General features: G+C 40.2%; 1 protein-coding gene across 2 annotated transcripts in view; it reads left to right on the top strand.

Annotated features, from left to right (window-relative positions):
• Nucleotides 1–21,113, top strand: part of ZFYVE9 (zinc finger FYVE-type containing 9) — a 188,705-nt gene that overhangs the window by 62,327 nt on the left and 105,265 nt on the right. For both annotated transcript variants that reach the window (XM_036756933.1, XM_036756932.1), the window contains exon 2: nucleotides 15,089–15,193. The gene's annotated coding sequence lies outside the window, so the exon portion shown is untranslated. The remainder of the gene's footprint in view (nucleotides 1–15,088; nucleotides 15,194–21,113) is intronic.

The following is a 21,113-nucleotide window of genomic DNA, read 5'->3' as shown; positions in this document are numbered from 1 at the left end:
CTTTTACAAAATAGGGGTAGAGATTAGATTAGATGAAGCATTTTTTTTTAAAATGTTCACTATATGCTGGGAAAAAATACTTGACTACCTATCTTACCAGGCGGTTGTGAGGAAAATGCTATGTTGACCTTAAAATGATATATAGACAAGCTATTATTACTTTGATGCTGATGGGACTGTTTTATTTTGTCTTTGTATTCCTGGCGTATAACACAATTCCTTGCACATAGTAGGTGTCTAATAAATTGACTCTGTGATTTCGTGTCCTCCCATCTGTGTAGTTGCCCCCCCCCCCCATCATACCTTTTCAATGTGACTTAACCCTTTGTTCTTCTGTAAATGAATAAATGGATGAAAATCATTTGTTGAGCACTTACTACTTGCCAAGCACTGTGGGCGTACAAATACGAAGACAGAAAACAATAGGGGAGACAGCATTTATAGTAGAGCATGGTAGTCAGATATTGATATCTTGGTTTGGAAAGTCACAGTAGAGCTGCAGAGGAGTAATTAGGTTGAGACTTACTTTTCATTTATAATGAGAGCATTGATTTTGAATCTGGAACCATTATGGTTCTAGGACTGGAAAATGAGGGTGGAACCTTGGAGTATGGTAAGGACCTACTGTGACGACAAGGTCGCTAGTAAGAAATTGTACAAAGTGAAGCCTGGATGGGACCCGTAAAAAATAGTGGGCCAGGCAAGGCCCTCAGCCAACACTGCAGAGGATTTCCTCGGTGGGTGGAGTGCCTTCCTCTGGGTCTCTTAGTGTTTTGTGCAGACCAGTACAGCTGCAGGTCTTTTCATTCACGTTCTGTGCTTTTGCTATATGATCATGCTGTGTCCTTTTCTAGCCACATGTGTCTCTAGTGTTGGGTGGTGGTCTGTATCTTCTGTCACTGATGAACTGTTGCAGCCTCCTTCCTCTCATCCTGTGTGTCTCTGTGGTAATTTCAGTTCTTTAAAGATTGTAATGCTTAATGGTGTTACCATCCTTGTGTCATTTTTTCCTACATAGGATCTCAGATCTGGGAGGCCAGTCAGTAAGCAGTTACTAAATGTATGCTATGTGTCAAGCACTGCACTAAGTGCTGTAGCTACATAGGAAGGCAAAGTAAGAGTCCTTGCCCTCAAGGAGCTCACAATCCAACAGGGGATTCAGCAAGCAAGCAAATGTGTGTAAACCAGCTATGTGCAGGATAAATAGGAAATAATAGAGGGAAGGCACTAGAATTAAGAGGGACTAGGAAGGGCTTCCTGTAGAAGGTAAAGTTATAACAGGGATTTGAAGGAAACCAGGAAGAGATGAGGAGAGAGTGATCCTAGGCATGGGAGACATCCAGAGAAAATGCCCAGAGATGAGAAGGGCAGTGTCTTGTTTATGGAACAGCAAGGAGGCCAATGCCACTGGATCATAGAGTGTGTGTGTGTGTGTGGGGGGGCAGAATTGAAGGAGGAGGAGAGTATAAAGTGCAAGAAGACTAGGAAGTCATAAAGGGCTTTGAACACCAGCGGATTTTGATCCTGGAGGTGATAGGGAGCCACTGGAGTTTACTGAGTATGGGAGTGACATGGTCAAACTGGCACTTCAGGAAAATCACTTTGACATTCAAATGGAAAGTGCCCTGGAGTGGGGAGAGACTTGAAGCAGGTAGACACACCAGTGTGCTGTTGCAGTAATTGAGGCATGAGGTGATGAGGAGGGTCTGCACCAGAGTGTGGCAGTGTCAGAGGACAGAACAGGGCCTTGGCAATAGTTCAGATATGAGGGGGGGGCGCGGTGAGAGTGAAGTCCTTTATGGCTGATACCTAGGTTGTGAGCCTGGGGGGCTAGGAGGATCTTGATGTCCTTGACAATAATAGGGAAGATAGGAGGTGGTTTAGAGTAATGAGTTTTGATCTTGGAAGTGGTCATACAAAATGAGTTTAGTTTTGGACATGTTGAATTTAAGATGTCTACTGGACATCGGGTTCAAGATGTCTGAAAGGCAGTTGGAGCTGTGAGACTAGAGGTCAGCAGAAAGATTAGGATGGGATAAGGAGATCTGAGAATCATGAACCTAGACATAATAGTTAAATCCAGGGGAGCTGATACCACCAAGTAATGTAGTATATAGAGAGAAGAGGGGCCAGGAAAACCCCATGAGACACCCACAGTTAATGAGTATGACCTGGAGGAGGATCTAGCAAAGGAGACAGAGGGACCAGTCTGATAGGTGGGAGCAAAATTAGAGCGGTGTCCTGAAGAAAATCCCAAGGAGAAGTGAGTGGTCATCAGTGTCAAAGGCTGCACAGAACTCAAAAAGGATGAGGATTGAGACTGGCCATTGGATTGGCCATAGGAGGGAATTTGGAGAGAGAATTTTGGATGATTCCATTGATGAGATAAGAAGGTGGATTGTACTGGAGTTAAGAAGCGAGGAGAGAGGAAGTGGAGGTACCTGCTGTACTCGGCTTTCTCAGAGTTTAGCCACCAAGGGTAGAAAAGATATAGGATGGTAGGAGGCAGGGATGAGGGTTAGGAGAGGGCCCCAGAGGACATCTAGTCCAGTCTACAGCTGAACAAAAATTTGAGAAATGGTTATATAGCCTCTGCTTTAAGACCTAGAACCTGGAGGAAGCCATCACCTCCCCAGCAGCCCCACCCCACCTTTGGATAGCTCTCTTGGTTAGCAAGCAAACTTTTCTTTACATAAGGCCCAAAGACCAAATTTTCCTTCCTTCCTTCTTTCTTTCTTACCTCCCGCCCTCCCACCACTTTGACCCACTACTTCACTTGCTTTTGCACTCTGGGCCAAACAGAACAAATCTAATCTCTCATTTTGTATTTCTCTCATAGTTAGTTTGTTATTTTACATTGTTTTTACTTACAAAACTATCCTCTCTTTTTTGAACAGAAATTCTTTGAAGTGGTGAGGAATTACCTCTAATTTATTTTTCTGGCCCCTCAGCCTAGCACAATGTGTTATGGATAGTGGGCACTTATTTAAATAAGAGATCTTTGAATTAAATTGAATCCCTTATTAAATGTGCAAGTGAAGTAAGCAGCTAGTTCCTAAGTAGTGTTCTGGCTCCAATTACATTTCTTCCTCCACCCACAGATTCACACATACTTTTGGATATTCCAGTATTTGTTGCTATATAATCAGCTGGACTAATAAACCTGTCATAGGGAGATGTATCTGTTCATTAACCATTTGTAATGTTTGTGTTGGGACACCTGGATCCCATTTTTGCTCTTGTGCAGATGTGGAATCTGCTATTTTCCTTTTTGTGATGGTTTTTGTGAATCACCCGACTGGTGAAGAGCCTAAAATATTATGAACATAAATTATAGGGTTGTCCTGTATTTAATAAAATACCTTGTATGAACTATTCTAGATATTTGAACCGAATAGTTCCATTGATTAAATCTGTAAAGAGTTGGAAAAGTGTTCTGCTTCACAGTGACTTATAGGGACAGAAGAGGGGGAAATGCTTTGTTTTTATAGAAAGAACATTTTATGTGGAGCCTGGGGTTTGAGTTTCGTCTTCTTTTTACTTACAGTCAACACCTGCTGGGCTGAAAGGTTCTGAAGATGGAAAAGTTCCTGGGGGTCATTCAGCCCCATTCCTTTATTTTACAGTTGGGAGGATGGAGAATTAAGTGACTTGCCCAAGGTCACACAGACAGTCTGAGCTAGAATTGGAAACAAGACTCTTCTCACTCTGATTCTAGGTCTTTTTCTCCTTTTCCACTTTGAGTCCTTGTCTTACCTCTGAGGGCCTTTCTTGTACTACTTGTAGCACCTACTTTGTAGACTTGCCATGGGGCTGTAGTAGAGGAATCGTAATAATTACAACCAGCGTTTCCCACATTTGCATTAAAGCTTGACAAGCATATTGCCTGTAATAAGCATCTTCTATCAAATGAGGTAATGTATATAAAATCTTACATAAAAATAAGCTGCTTCCATCATCATCATCATCATCATCAAACAACAACATTATTATTATCCCTGCCTTGGAACTTTCTCATAGGTTAAATTGCCTTGGAGTCTTCACTTTGAGCACTTACTTAGTGGTACTTTTGTAACTAAATTCCCTTGAATGGGGGTCCAGGGTGGACCAGCCACAAACTGAAATTCTTTTGTAATGATTCATGTGAGGAAGGGAGGAGTGGAGTGTACTGTGTAAAAGACTACAGTTTTCTAAGTCAGAAAACATGGGTTTGAGGTGTGGCTTTGCCATTAACCAGTTCGATGGGGGCTGGACTCATTTGTTTAAGATTGGAACCATTAACTCTGCCCTCCCCCCTTCCAATTAATCCCAACTTATCTTCTTAATTTTCTTTTCTCCCCTTTGAGGTGAGCCAGGATTTAAAAATCGTTCTTGTCATCAATCTCTCCTCCTCTGTTGTAAACTCTTTCCATTTTATAGATTTTTACAAATTGCTTTCATTTAATATTTTAAATATCATCTTTATTCTTGTCATTTTTCTTCACAGATTTAAAAAAAAAATTCTTCTTGATCTTCTCTTCGTTTTGTTATATTTCAATTTTTACCCTTTCTTCTCTTCTGTATCTCGGGAAAAAGAGTTTTTCTAATCCCTTAAAAAAATAAGAAACTGAATTCCAGAGAAATTAAGTGACTTGATCAAGGTCGCGCATATGGTAATAAGTAACTGAGCTGAAATTAGAACTAAGATTTTTCTCACTTTTTCTTCCTGTCTTTCAAATTTTAGTGTTGGAAAATTACAAAATAGTTAACTGAAATTTTGAGAAATGGAAACTCCTATTCCTCCCTCATTAATCAATCCTTGATCCCTTTATCCCCTTTGGCAATCATCTTGATTTTAAATTTCAGTTACTTAAACTTTTACTTTCAATATTGAAAATTGAAATATAGCATAAGAATATAGGGATTAGAAAAAAACCCTTATTTTCCTTAGGCATAAATCAGAAGGGACATTAAAAATAAAATTTCCAGAAAATGCTGTTTTGTACTTGCCTTTCATCTCCTTTCAGTCTGGTTGTCTTATCTATTCTTTACTGAAACAATGCACTTCAAAGTCACCACTGACTTTGTTGCTGAATCCATTGACTTTTTTCAATGCCTACCTTCTGTGGCCTCTGTGGCCCTGTGGGCCAACCCTTTTTCTTGCTGCCTTTTTCCTTAGCCTTCCTGACACCACATAGCCAGTGCCCTTTTCTTGTTTCTCTGACTGAACTTTCTCTGTATTCTTTGCTTTCTCAACTTCCACTCTTTAAACATGAATATCCCCTGAAGGCATAGTCCTTTTCCCTTTTATCACTCCTCAGCCCTCCCTTGAGGAGGCCATCTACTTCCAAAGTTTTAATGATTACCTCTAAAATCTTCTCCTCTATCCACGCCCACCCCCTCCTACCCTGCTTCATTCCTCCACAGATTACAGTGAGCTTTGCAGTTTTTGCTTGGTTGCTTGGAATCTCGTATTCTAATATCATTCTCTTTATTTTTAGGAATAGTTTCCAGGTCTTGGGTAATCTTGACCATATAGAGTTCTTTGGCACTTGAAATGTTTCTTTTTGAGTGCTTGCAGGATTTTTACTTTGATGTGGGAGCCATGGATTTTGATTTTGGTGCTCCTGGAACCTTTTCTTTTGGGGTGCCTTGCTGCAGGAGGTGATCTGTGGATTCTTCTTTTCTTTCTTTTTCTTTCTAATCCTAATAGATCTGACCAGGTTTCATTTACGATCTCCTGAAATACAGTATCTAGGCCTTTAAAAAAAAATCATGGTTTTCAGGCAGTTCAATGATTCATAAATTATTTCTTCCTGACCTGTTTTTGATACTAGATATCTTACATTTTCTTTTATTTTTATGTTCTAGTCTTTCTTGCTGTCTTGTGGAATCATTGATTTTTAGGGGCTCTAATTGTGGTTTTCAAAGAGTCCATTACTTTCTCTTCTAAGCAGTTTATTCTCTTTCTAGAGAATTTTCCTTTCTCCAGAGCTTTGTTTCATATTTTATCTCTTGCTTCGCTTCTGCTAGATATTCTTGTAGCCTTTGTTGAAAATCCATTTTTTCCTTTCAGTCTGTGGTTGCAGTTATTACTGAATTAGTCTCTACTTCTTTTGAGGGATCTCCAGATTAACAGTGTTTGATGCTGATTGGTGTTCCTGAATTGGAACTTTGTGCTAGGGACACGGTCTACCTCCTGCAACTTCACTTTTGGGTGGAGTGTCTTGCCCTGGAGTACTTTTGAGTTCCTATGTTGAATACCTTCTGGAGTTCCCTCCTTCAAAAAAAAAATCTTTGAGGTCCAGAGTGCTAGATCATCACCTCAGAGCTCTTGTTTCATTCTTACAGGTTTTCGGCAATCTTCTCCCCTTCCCCATTTCCAAGGGTCTTCCTTGGGGCTTTCTGACAACCTTAGGCTTTTCTTTGGGGGGAGGGGGAATTGGATCTGTTCTTCTTACTGCTCTTGGAGACAAGGGCAAAAGGACTCATGGCCATTTTCTGGGCTCACTGGGAGGCTATTCTATTCTGGCTTTGGTTTGACTTCCCTTTCTTATTGCCCTTGGGCTTCTGACTTTTTATGGAGTTATGGGGTAGTAGAAGTTATTTATGTAGTTTCTTATTGGATTTCTTGCTCACTGTTCACTTTGGTGAGAACATCAGGCTTTTAAGGCAGCGGTCTTGGCTAGAAATCTTGGCTGATAATTTTAATAAAATAAAGAATTAATTGACTTTCAAGAAAAGCAGCTAGATTGAATCTTTTAAATTAAGAGAAGATTTGTGCTGGTGATTATATGTTTGTGAGGGCATTGGAAGACTGATTTGCTAAATATCTAAAGGATGTAGAGATGTGGGGAAAATCTCAGATTTTATGTATTTCCTAAAAAGGTGATTGAGGAAACATTAGTAACTATTGACTTATATGGTTACTCTCCCAGTTTTACAAAATCTTAACAGTGGGCCACATCTAAGATCCTGTGAGGCTTATTATTTCTTGATTACAAAAAGTCATTTGATTCGACAAAACAAGTCGTCTTTTTCAACAAGGTGTCTCCCATCCATACATCAAGGTCAACCAGAATTTCATGGAAAATAAACAATAGAAATAGTCCTGTTCAATGATGTCCTAATAATAAAGGTTGTTGTCATTGAGTCGTTTTAATTGTGTCCGACTCTCCTTGACCCCATTTGGGGTTTTCTTGGCAAAGATGCTGGAGTGGTTTGCCATTTCCTTCTCCAGCTCATTGCACAGATGAGGAAACTGAGTGAAGTGATTTGCCCGGGGTCACATATCTAGTAGATGTCTAAAGCGGGATTTGCTCTCAGGAAGGTAAGTCTTTCTGACTGTAGGCCGCAGGCTCTATCCACTGTGTCACCTAGCTGCCCGTGTATGGTTTAGTGGCCCCCCCTTTCTGGATTGCCTTCAAGAAACTTCAGAGGCCCTTTCCTGATCCCAGCCTTCCTATCACAACAAAAGTTTTTACTGTTGTTTATGGCAGTAAGATCAGTGATGAGACTGCCTCTGAAGAGCTAAAGATGATCATCGGTTAGAGAGCGCTGGAAAGGCTCGCGGTGGGTGTGAACAAGCTGCCGCAGATTGCCAGTGTGGAGTTGGGAAGACCAGAGACTTGTGTGACAGTGGGGGAACAGCTGGACAGTCTGAGACTTCACTCTTGGTGTCAGAGAAACTGAAGAGAGGAGCAGACACCCTGTGGGGAGCTCTTAGGAGGACGAGGATGAGCTTGGTCTTCTGCTCTAAGATCATAGGAGGGCGCTTGTGGATCTGTGAGATCATAGATCCATTTGTTTATTTGAATGAGTATAATTTTTATGATAACATAAGATGAATCTTAATGCAGTAATGTATCAGATATTTGTTGATAAAATATTTTAAATTCTCATATTTATAAATTAATCACAATAATAATATTGTTAATGTGACGAGTAGGCTTGTTTTTCACCATCAAGTTTCACAACAGTGATGTCATCTTGATATCAGTACTCATCATTCTTTCTTAGCCACTAATTGAGATTTCAGCTTTAATAATTCCAGTAGGAAACTTTCCTGCAAATAAAATGTTATGAATTTGTATTGCTTTATTTCATAAACTAGAACTCTTTTATCTTCTTGCAGCCAAAACATTATTCTTCAAATGACTATATTAACTGTTGTTATACAGATGGAATATGACAAAATATATCATATTTGTCCTTGGCAAATATATTTCTCATCCATTCATATTTAGAGTTATTTAGAGTCTTTTAAACAAAATAGTAGTTTCTTCTGTAGGTTAATCAAGTTATTAGTAAGAATTCATAAAAGTAAGTAATTTGTAGGGCAGGCACCTCTTAAATTGGGAAATATGTTAAAAGTTTTTATAAGGGGCAGCTAGGTGGTGCAGTGAGTAGAGCACTGGCCCTGGAGTCTGAAGGACCTGAGTTCAAATGTGGTGTCAGACACTTGACACACTAGCTGTGTGACCTTGGGCAAGTCACATAACCCCAGTTGCCCTGCCTTCCCCCTTCCAAACCTCCCCCCCAAAAAAAGTGCTAATAGTTTTAACTTTTTATAAATTCAGTTAATTTTTCTTATTTTTCAGAAGGTGAGTTGGGAGGAATTTGCATTGATTTAATGAGTATTCACTTTCTCATATTTACCAGATACACAACTTTCCAGAGGAAATTTTTTTTAATTTAAATTTATTTATTTAACATATTTATTTCAGCATTGATTTTCACAATAGTTTGAATTACAAATTTTCTCCCCATTTCTACCCTCCCCCCCACTCCAAGATGGCATATATTCTGGTTGCCCTGTTCCCCAGTCAGCCCTCCCCTCTATCACCCCTCTCCCCTCTCATCCCCTTTTCCCTTCCTTTCTTGTAGGGCAAGATAAATTTCTACACCCCATTGCCTGTGTATCTTATTTTCTAGTTGCATGCAAAACCTTTTTTTTGTTTGTTTTTGAACATCTGTTTTTAAAACTTTGAGTTCCAGATTCTCTCCTCTCTTTCCTTCCCACCCCACCCCTCCCTAAGAAGTCAAGCAATTCAACCTAGGCCACATGTGTATCATTATGTATAACTCTTCCACAATACTCATGTTGTGAAAGACTAACTACATTTTGCTCCTTCCCAACCCATCCCGCTTTATTGAATTTTCTCCCTTGACCCTGTCCTCTTTCCAAAGTGTTTGTTTTTGATTACCTCCGCCCCAATCTGCCCTCCCCTCCATCATCCCCCCCCTTTTATTTTATTTTTTATCTTCCTCCCTCTTCTTTCCTGTGGGATAAGATACCCAATTGAGTATGTATGGTATTCCCTCCTCAGGCCAAATCTGATGAGAGCAAGGTTCACTCATTCCCCCCTCACCTGCCCTCTCCCCTCCTCCCACAGAACTGCTTCCTTCCAGAGGAAATTTTTATTAAAAAGCAAATATGTTTCATTTTTATCATTATCAGTAAGAAAAATGATACTTTTTCCTTTTATGTCAAGCCCACTTTGAAGTGCTTTGGTAGAACAAAGCCAGTATGATTCCCCGTCTGTACTCTGGGTTGGATAACTGATGGGCACCTTGAGGTATGTAGTTTAAAGGGATAAGCTTTCCCTTCTCAACCCTGAGATTGGTTTGGAACTTTCAGGATCTTTGTATTAGAAGGAATTGAGTCTTGCCCCAGAATTCTTGAAGGGACAGCACAGTGTGCAAGAGAGGAACTGAGAGAAAGGAGTGGAGCCCTGAAAAGTTGAGTACAGAAGCAGTGGGGTCAGATTCCCAGCCCCCTCAAGTATTGACCGACCTGAGACCAACCTAAAGGAGAAAGTAAAAGAAGGGCCATTGGCTCCTTCCTCCAGGCATCTTAGAGCAGAAGACCAAGACTGAAACTACTGGTAGTCCTATTGAAAGTGCCGGTTTTACTGGGGTTGGTCTTCAGTGTGAGCCCCATCTTCTCCCCTCTTCCTCAGGTGCCTTCTGCCACTATCTCCTCCTTCACCCTTGTCTCACATGATGAGGTGGCCCGTCTTTTTACCAAAGCTGACTCTTCTATGTCTTCTACATTTGCTCTTCTACATTCTATGAAGATCCCATTCCATCTTGTCTTCTACAAAAGACTGCCCCCTCTGTCATCCCCACTTTATCACTTGTTTTCAGTCTCTGTCTACTGACTCGTTCTTTACTGTCTACAAACATGCCCGTGTTTCCTCCATATTGAAATATCTGTCATCCTCTTTGTTTTATCTTTGTACATAGTTGTTTGCATGTTGTCCCCCCCATTAGGTTGAGAGTTCCTTGGAAAGAGGGAACTGATGTTTTCCCTTATTTTGGCCCTTCTTTGTATCCCCAGCACTTAGCACAGTGCCTGGCACATGGTAGGTGCTTAATAAATGCTTGCTGACTTAATTCACTTGTATTTCTTGAAACAAGTGATTATGAATTTGTGTTCAGATTGCATGAAGAAGCACATTTTGAACTAGTACCTGTAAATCTATGTTTCATCTTGATATCTTTTTGTGCCATTAGTCCAATAAAATTTTCCTACATTAATTTTCATTTAAAAATCCATTAATTATATAGAAAATTTCTCTTGATGTGAAATTGCCATCAGTAAGTTTTGTTGTTGAGTTGTGTTTGACTCTGTGTAACTCCATTTGGGATTTTCTTGGCAAAGATACTAGAGTGGTTTGCCTTCTCCTTCTCCATTTCATTTTAGAGATGAGGAACTAAGGCAGACGTGGTGAAGTGACTTGCCCAAGGTCACACAGCTAGTAAGCGTCTGAGGCTGTATTTGAACTCAGGAAGATGAGTCTTCCTGATTCCAGGTTTGGTACTCTATCCACTGTGCCACCTAGCTGCCCTATCAGTGAATTTATTAGAAAGTTATAAATCTTCTATAGCTTCAGTTTCAGCAACATATTGTACATAGGACACCAAATTAGCATCTTTATAACTATATCCATTTGCAGTGCAAAATAGGAAGATTTTGGTTTCTCAGTTGATCACAAAGGTCTTGAGAAATGTGGACAATTTTTCTTCTTCCCACATTCTTTGCAAATTAAAGATTGCTTTGCATAAGGTTAACCAAGTAAAGTTTCAACTCTATCAGTAGTTTAAGGTAGCCCCAATATTTCTAATATTGAATGAGCTCTAAAGCAGTGTTATATAATGCAAGCAGTCTTTTTTATTAACAGAAATTTTTTCAAAGTTTATTTTTGATTATCAAAAATATCTAATTTTCTCTGGAAATAATCTTGTCTTGCTAGACTACTCTGAATATACACTTCAAAATATTTTAATTTATTAGGTTTCTTATTTCCAAAATTTCCAAAACACTTGTACAAAGCAAACACCAACAGTCTTCCTATCTGTCAATGGCAGTTTTTGTGACCCTCAGTGATGAATATAGTGAATTGTATTTTCCTTATTTGGGCTTTTTACTTCGTATTTCTACTTTTCTGCTTCTTCAACTGTCTTTATTGTCTTTGGTCTACCTGAAGCTGCTTCAGTAAATTTTCTCTTTGAATTATTTATTTATTTATCTATGAGAAAGGGATATTGTTTCATTTTTTAAATAGAATAAAAAATATGAGACAGTTAAGTATAGATTTAATTGTGAAAAATTTCAGATGATGAAAATAAAATGTATAAAATTGTGAGTTTGGGGGAAAGTGCTTATTATATTGCATTTGTGAGAATCATTTTGAAATAGAATAGATTTTAAGGTCCTTTTAATTTTCACACAAAGATTATTTAACTTTGAATTTATGCACTGCATGTTCAGATACATAAAATAGTCTCATGACACAACTAACTGGTATCTTGAGCCTATATAAGCTGGTGTTGATGGTGACAGAATACACCTGCATGGACATGCCAACTCATTTAATTTGTTCATTCCATGTTAAATGCTATACTACATTTCTTCTCAGTGAGAACTTTTTTTGTTGACTTTGATTTGAATCTTGACTTTCTTGAAAAATTTGATATATTATGTGGGAATTGTATTGGAAAATATTAAGTTATTTTGGCTGTTGCTTGGTGGACCTCCTTCTTACAGAATCTCATCTCATTACCCCTCCTAACCTCTCCCCAGGGATATTACCAACCCACAGTTTGGAACACAGTTTTAAGGCTTTTTACAAACACTCAGGCTACCTTTCCACCTGATAGGCCTAGCCTTATACCATTTTTAAAGTGCTTTAGGCCATCATTCATAATCTACTGCTGCCTTCTTATGCCCATCACTCACCTTTCCTTGGCCCTTTGGGTCTACTGCAACTTTAATTCCATAGAGATTGTGGTTTTGCAAACATCCAGCCATGTGGCTTCAGAGGAAGAACATTTATGGTGAAAAGACAGAAGCTTGAGATCAGAAAAGCACTGTGTGTATTTCCAAATGTAATCTAGCCTAATTGTCATATTAATTGTTTTTGACATCTTCCTAGTAGCATGTTTTAAAAGGAAAACAGTTTTTCATATGGTCATCGAATACTCTGATTTTATCCTCACAACAGCCCTGAGAAATATGTGCTACCACTACCATCATTCTCACTTTACAGGTGAGGACTTGAGACTTGCCCAGGGTCACATAACTAGTAAGTGTATTAGGCTGGTTTGGAACTGTGCTCTTCCTGTTTCCAGGCTCAGCACTCTGTGCTCTGCCCCAGTGGTCTAGGTTTGTAGGAGGTTTGTGCAATGTTTCTTTCTCATGCTTATTTATCAGCTGGTTGGCGGCAGTTGACTAGTAGCTGTGGAGGAAGGTAGTCGACTTGTCCATTGGGATTTCTCTCCTCAATCATGGCTGTGATTAAAATCACGAAAGCAGGTCTGATGACCCTAGGGACACTTCTTTTTTTAAGGCTCTTTGGTTCAGGGTTTTGGGCTGTCTTTTTCAGGATCTGAAGAGAGAGGGTGATCAAGATGGTGTTGGTGTTGGTGTGACTCAGGCGATGCATGCTGCAGGCTTTCTTTCCCTTGGGGAACCTTGCTGCTTCAGTTAGGCTAGCTTGCCTTTTCCTGAGTAGTTAAGTGACTTACTTTGGGGTCATACACAGACAGTATGAGGTAGTGAACCCAGAACTTCTTAGTTCCAAGGCAGGCTTTCCATCACCTGCACCAAGCTTCCTCTTCAGACTTCATATTGTCCTTGTTAAATTGAATCATATTTGATTTAAATATTTCACTCAGTAGTGAAATCTTCTAGATTCCTGCCTGTCATCCAGTGTGCCACCTATGTACCCCGATTTTGTGTTAGTTACGTCTTTGATGTGCTCACCTGCCATCAATGTCTTTATCTTAATCACTGGCCTGAGTATAGAAAACCCTGGGCTACTCCGTTACAGACATCCTTTCAAGTTCATTTCTTTCTTGGGCTTTAGTTTCCTCAGTAAAATCAGGGCTTTGAAGTAGGTGATTTCTAAGGTATCTACTCTTTTTTAACATTTTCTTTTATTTGATGAATTTCCTGTAGTGGAAAGAGCTATCTAAGGATCTAGACTTGAATGTTGCCCCTCACATACTTATCTGTGTGACCCGGGGAGATCGCTTTTAATAGTAACAGCGTTTGTGTGGTCTGCAAAGCACTTTACAAACATTATCTCATTTTACCCTCATTATCCCCATTCTACAGATGAGGAAACTGAGGCAGCAAAGATTTTAACTGACTTACCTAGGATCACATAGGTAGCAAGTAACTGAGGCCAGCTTTGAATTCAAGTCTTCCTGACAGCTACCAGGTCTAGCACTCTACCCACTGGGCCACCTAATTCCTCTAGGCTATCTGTTCCAGACTCTCTATTTCTCAAGTAAAGTCAAGTCTGTGAGCATTTATTAAGTGCCTAATATGTTCTAGGAACTATGCTAAGCACTGAACAGCCAGTGAAAATGCACAGAGAGGGAGGAGGCCAGTGTCACTTCATCACAGAGTACGTGGCGGAAATGTAGGCTGTAAGAAGACTGGAAGGATAGAAAAGAGCCAGGTTATGAATAACTTTAAGAGCCAAACAAAATGCTTTGTATTTTTTCTTGGAGGTGGGAGGGAGCCACTGGGGTTCATAGCCTATGGAGTATGATGTGCTCAGGCCTGTGCTTTAAGGAAGATCGATTTGACAGCCGTGTGGAAGATGGATTGGACTGGGGAAAAACTTGGGCTAGTGGGTGAAGGAAGATCCAGCAAAAGAAACAGAGAAGGGGCAGTCAGATGGGCAAGAACCAGGAGAGAGCAGTGTCACAGACACCTAGAGAGAAAAGAGTGTCCAGGAGAAGAGGATTGTCCATCACCACTGTCTAAGGTCCCAGCCAGTGAAGAGGTTGTACTGAAGTTAAGTAACCTAAGCTGTCTTCCAGCACCAGGTCCTGTGATTGATCGCATACATATGAGCCTTAAACTATCAGCTATTTTCTGGTCTGAGACTAGGTTAGACTCTCATACCCTTTTAACTCTGATGTGTGACTCAGTGATGGGCATTACAGCCTTGTGAATATTAGTAAATATTTAGGAGAAGGAAAGAGCTTTTACATTCCCCTGCAGTCAGGAGGTCATGTTGGTGTAAGATCAGACACTGCTAGACAGACTGGGAGACTGGCATCATAAGAAAAGCCATTTGGAGGAAAAACAGTTGTTTGGCAATAAAATTCGCAGCAGGAAGCTTTTTGAAAGGCAACACAAGCATTCTGTGTGTGTGCAGGATCATGGCTAACAGCTGACATTCTTGTTTAGCAGTCGCTCTGTTAGTTCTTGATTCTTGGAAGGCCTATTGTAATATAAAATAATTGACTTTGTAGTTGTAGCTTCATGAATTAGCATTCCAGTCAAGGTCATTGGGGAGACAATGATTGCCTCGGTTTGTAGTTATACTATCCAGTGAAAAACAACAGAACTGGCAGCAAAAACATCCTGAACTGCTCATTGACACAATCCTTTTACATTCGACAGTCCTTTTAACAGAATAAATTGGGTTCATTCTTCCTTTCCATGGCACCTAGGTCTTTGACTGGGAAAGTACAAAGGTTTGAAGCCCATTGCTCTTGTTTGCATGGCATGTGATAGATGTCAGAAAAAAAAGGGGGTTCTCTGGCTTTAGTGGATGTAATAGACAATGTATTTTTCCTTTAGGATCAGATTGAACTCAGTGAATCAGCAAGACTGGCTAATGGGGTCACCGACACCATGAAGAAGCATAGAGTCTTTTTCTCATCTCGTGTGTAAGGGGGGAAAAAGGTAAGAAAATAGTTATTTTTTATTTGTCAGATTTTTTTTAGGACACACATAATAGTGCAGATGTGACCCTGTTTATTGTTTTTTTTATTGTTTCATTATCAGCTTTGTCTTTAGTATGCTTCATAGCTCACATTATCACGAAGTTCAGTTTTATTTTTTCCAAAACTTGCCTGCCAATTTCTGCAGTACCTTTAGGTTCCAGCCTTATCTAACATTGACTTCTGTCCACAAGCCTACTTATTTATTACTCTAGAAGGAAAATTGATTCTTCTTGCCTAGAATCAAACTGCTTTTACTTTTGCTTAAGCTTGATTGATGGTGGAACAATACACAGAATTGAGTAGCACTTTTGGGACCTCAGAAATCTTACAGTCCAGTGTTTTTCAAACTTTTTTGAATGCCTATATCAGTAAAAATTTTTGAGTGTGTACCTCAGTATGTGTGTATCTGTAAATCATACACATGTACTATATGGTCATTTGTGTACATTATAAAACTTGAACAGAAATAAAGCTTTTAAAAAGGATGAAATGATAGTTGATCCTAGAGATGTAAGGAGTTTGAGTATGAGTGACAGGCTCAAACTTAGACTTTAGGAAAATCACTTTGGCTGCTTAGCATGGTGTGTGGATTGAAGAAGAGAGAAACCCATGGTGAGGGGACCAATAAGGAGATCATTGCAATAATCTAGGTTAAAGGTTTTAAGGGCTTAAATTAGCTCAGGACCAATGGGAGTAGAGAGAATGGACCAGGGTAGAGAGATGTTTTGAAGATAGAATGACAAAATTTGGAAGAAAGGAAAGAAAAAAAAACATTATTAAATGCTTACCATGTGTTAGGCACTGTGCTAAGTGTCAGGATATAAGTGAAAGGAAAAAGGAAGATAGTCCCTGCCCTAAAGGAACTTACATTCCAATGGAAAAGATTGAACGCAAAACAAAAGGGAGCTGAAAAGGGGAGGGGATGTGTAAGGAAGGTAACTGATACTGGGGTATGATTTTGAAGTCCAGAAAGTCAGGAGTATTGCTAACAGTAAGGCTAGTGAAGGTGTTGGAATTCCAGGTGAGCTATTTAAACCCTAAAAGATCCTGCCTTTAAAATGCTGCACTCAATATGCTAGCCAGTTTGAAAAACTCAGCTGTGGCTGGTGGCTTGGAAAAGATGAGTTTATATTCCAGTCCTAAAGAAAGACAATGCCAAGGAATGTTCACATTCCCAAATAGTTGCACTTTTGTCACACACCAGCAAGGTTATGCTTAAGATTCTGCAAGCTGGACTTCAGCAGTATGGGAACCAAGAACTACCAGAAGAGCAGGCTGGTTTTTGAAGAGGCAGAGGAACTAGAGACCAAATTGCCATTATTCTCTGGATTATGGAGAAAGCAAAGGAATTCCAGAAAGAAAAAAATCTAGTTCTGCTTCATTGACTACAGCCTTTGACTGCGTGCATCACAACAAAATGTGTCAAGTCCTCAAAGAGATGGAAGTACCAGATCATCTTACTTGTCTAATGAGGAACGTGTGTTTGTCCTTCCTTTTTGAAGAGGACCATGGCCTCAGGGAAATGATGACAGGACTTGCAGTTGACTTTGATTTGAGTGAAGGAGGGCTGTGCAAGGTCACCAGCCTCACTTCTTCCTCCAGAGCCATCTGGGTTCAGTGACCAGATATTCATCAGGATGACTGGAGATGGCCCAGGATGTAATGGGAGACCCTGGTCTTTTTTAGGCTAAGGCCTTTTCATGTTCTCACTTAAGAGTGAGACAATGTCCATTCAGTGAATAGGTCTCTTTAAGAAGTGAGTCAAGGGATATATCCCTTTAATTTGAAAAAGAAAAAAATCAAGCTGGGAGGGGAAGACCCTCCTGGTTGCTGTTCCAAAGAGAAACAGTTACCATTGACATTCACTCTAAGCCAGGAGAAGCAACAGTTAGAAGGGAACATGGAACAACTGACTCGTTTAAGATTGGAAAAGGAATATAACAGGGCTATATATTGTCACTTTACATATTTAATTTATATGCAAAATACATCACGAAAAATACCAGGCTGGACAAATCAGAAGCCAGAATTGGAAGCCTTTTGGGGGCAAAAAAAATTTTCATTATAATTGCTATAAGTATTACTGAAAAAATCTAAAAGAATATTATTAATAGTATATTAAATTACCCAGGAACACTTTTTTGTTCTTGTTGAAAAAAGCTCAAGGAACAAAAAATGTTGGGAACCACTGACAGAAAAAAAAGCTTCTAGTGCTTGGGATACTTAATGGAGGCTTTATGGGATTATGTGGACAAGAAGAGAAGCACAGAATAAGAAGGAGTGAATGTGTTGTGATCTATATATTGGAAAGAGTACTCACATCAATGAAATCGCAGACACATTCAGATGTTGAGTATAAGGTCTTTAAGTCTATAGTACTGTAGAGTCTAGGAAACATATTCTTCATAAAAATCTTGTGTAGTAGGCACTCCGTAGGTCTTACCATTTTATGGATGATAAGAGACACTCAGATTAAGTGATTTACCCCAAGGTCATACAGCAAATAAATGGCAGCACAAGATTGGAATGTGGGTCCTTTGGCTCTGCAACACCCCCCCCCCCCCCCCCCGGCCAACTTGCTGCCATCCTAGGAATAGAAATGTTCGAATATGGGATACTGGGCATCTGCAAAGTAGGAAGAGCAGAAAGCTTTGTCACACTGTACTGCAGCAAGAAAGATGTTGAGACTCGTGTTAGAATTGTATGATAAATGAAGAGCTCTCCCAGAGTGGGCTAGGCATATGGACTAGAGTCATCGTTTGTCTTTCACTTTCAAAGAGGACCAGTGACAACATGGACGATGTGTTGACTTGCTGTGTAAATTTTCTTTAAGTGAGGCAAAGTTGTACAAAATCGTCAGCCTCACTCTCTCTCTTTCAGAGTCATTGAAGTCCAGTGGCAAGACAAAAGTCAGGATGACTGACAGTGGCCTGGGCTGCAATGAGTGATTTTGGTATCTTCAATGTCTCATTAAGCTCTAACTGCTCCACAGTGCCTGCTTCAGCAGCCTTAGTGACCATTGGAACAAATTGTTTTCACTCACCAATTCTGCTGGGGGAGTTTTCACATGCTTGGGGTAGACAACTAATGCACTGACAGGTCTGCGGCCCATAGGTTACCCTCAACCTGGTTTAGCCTCTCTGCTAAGATGATTTTACTGGGGTGTGGCCACCGTGCATGCCTACAGCTTCATGGAGCCACAGGTGAGAGTTAGGTGAATCAAGTCGACACCAATAGTAGATGAGCAGCCCTAAAAAGGTCTCAGCAAGCCCTCACAGCAGAGGTGCTAGTCCTTCCTGAGCACCCCATACACTTCAAAGGCTATTTACTGAGTTAAGAGGAGAGTATGGAGACAATTGGGTTCAATGGAAAGAGCACTGGATCTGAATTCAGAGGACCTGGGCTTCACTACTGGCTGCATTGTGGGCAAGTCATTTCCCTCTTGAAGTCCGAATTTCCCACTCTGTAAAGTGAGAGTATTGAACTATCAATGAGTTAATGGACAAACCTTTATTAAGTGCCTACTATGTGCCATTCTCTGTGAACATGAAAGATGAGTTCTATTCCAGTCTCACAAGCTTGCTAGCAGGGTGACTCTGGGTAAGTCACTTCACCTCTCTTACTCCATTTCCTGATCTGAAAAATGGGGACAGTGACTTCTATGGCACAGGGTTTTGGTGAGGCTCCAGTAAGAGATGCAGAGCACTTTGCACGATTTAAAGCACTGTGTGAATGCTGGCCATTGTTATATCCGTTGTGAATGTTGAAACATTTGAAAGGGCCAAGCCCTGGAGTGGTGACAGCTGGTTTTTGGGTCATTGATAACTATAGCTACTGGCAAGGTGGGAGGGCAGAACTTTTGCAGAATTATTTGCCGTGTAACCCTCCAAGGGTTACATCTCTGGATGGTGATCGTTGAGGCTGAACCAGCAGCACTGCTAGTGGTCTGAGGTCCACAGCTATTCCTAGGGCTCTTGATCAATGAGTGGCCTATTCCTGGGAATTTGACAGTCAGTATTGATGGTAGTCGGGTGGGGGTGGATCCTTACTTCACAGAAGTTACTGCTTTCTAGCATGGCTGTTGGGGTTGCATTGGAAGAAAGGCCCATGATCTGAGGGTTCAGGATTGTCTTCACTGCGGTCTGAGGAGAGGAGATGGTCAAGGTTGTGGCGGTATTTTGGCCTGGCACTTGTCTCTTGTGCGTCTCTTAAGGTGGGGGGAGAGAGACAGAGAGAATAACAGACACTATCTCACCACCTATAGCATTCCCTGATCCCACCCTCTCAGCTAAGAACCTTGCTTCATATTTTACTGAAAAAGTTGTAGTCATTCATCAAGTGTTCTCTTTTTCTCCTTTCTTCTTCTTATATTACCCAGATGCCTTCCACTGCTATCTCCTCCCTCATCCCTGTCTTAGATGAAAAAAGTACCCTTTCTTCTTGCCCAGGCCAACCTTTCTATGTGCACGAGTGATCCTATTGTGTACCATCTTTTCTCATCCCCACTCTCTGACTTAATGTTCCATTTTTCCCTTTCCACTGACTACTTCTTTGCTGTATAGAAACGTGCTTGTGTCTCTCCCTCCTCAAAAAATCCTACCTTGATGCATCCATCTTTGCCAGCTGTCTTGCCATATCTTTACTTCATCTTCTTTCACTTTCTTAACTTTGAATTCTGCCCTTGTTATCAACCCAAACTGCTCTCTCCAAAGTTAACTATTTCTTAATCGCCAATCGAATGGCCTTTTTTAATCCTTCTTGACCTTTCTGCAGTCTTTGATGCTGTTTTTTGCTCCCTCCTCCTCGATAGTCTCTGCTCTCTCCTGGTTTCCCCCTACATATCTGATTGCTCCTTCTTAGTCTCCTTTTTGCTGAATCTTCATCCAGGTCATGCCCATTTGCTAATTGTGGGTGTTGCATAGGGATCTGTCTTGGGGCCTTTTCTTCTCCCTCTGTACTATTTCACTTGGTGGTCTCATCAGCTCCCATTAATTCAGTTGTCTTCTCTATGGTAATAATTAATCTAGTCTTCCAGCGCTGACCTCACTATCAACCTCAGGTTTCCCATTCCATCTTGAACTTGATATCCTCTAGGCACATTTTTTAAAATAAAATTTTATTTTGTTTTTGTGCAAAAATCAACCTTCCCCCTATTATTTTTCTCCCTCGCATCCCCAACCACATTGGAAATCAAGAGAAACAAAAACTCTGTTACAAGCATGTCGTCAAGCAAAACAAAATTTCATATTGGTTATTTCTTTTTTAAAAATGTCTTGATCTGTGTTCTGAGTTCATCACCTCTCTGTCGGGAGGTGTGTAGCATGTAAAAACAACTTTTAATATTGATTATTTTTTTTTTAAAGTTTTGAGTTCCAAATGCTATTCCTTCCTCTCTATCCTCCCCCATCCCTGACACATGAAACAGTTTGGTACAGGTCATACATGTGTAACCATGTAAAACATTTCCATATTAGTCATGAACAAAAAGAAAGGAAAGAAGGGAGAATGAAAGAAAGATAGTATGCTTCAGTCTGTATTCAGACAATATCATTTCTTTCTCTGGAGGCGGGTAACATTTTTCATCATGAGTCCTTTGGGATTGTCTTCGATTATTATATTGCTGAGAACATTTAATTCATTCACAATTCTTCATTGTACAATATTGTTGTTACTCTGTACAGTGTTCTGGTTCTGCTCACTTAACTTTGCATCAGTTCATATAAATCTTTCCAGGTTTTTCTGAAATCATCCTGCTTGTGATTTCTTATAGCACAATAATATTCCATCACAGTCATATACCACAACTTGTTCAGTCATTCCCCAATTGTTGGGCATCTCCTCAATTTCCTGTTCTTTGTCACCACAAAAAGGGCTGTGTA

This window comes from Trichosurus vulpecula, chromosome 4 (genome assembly GCF_011100635.1).
Source record: "Trichosurus vulpecula isolate mTriVul1 chromosome 4, mTriVul1.pri, whole genome shotgun sequence".
In the NCBI taxonomy this organism is placed as follows: domain Eukaryota; kingdom Metazoa; phylum Chordata; class Mammalia; order Diprotodontia; family Phalangeridae; genus Trichosurus; species Trichosurus vulpecula.
The sequence above is the reverse complement of the archived record's forward strand: the minus strand, read 5'-3'. Positions and strand labels throughout refer to the sequence as shown.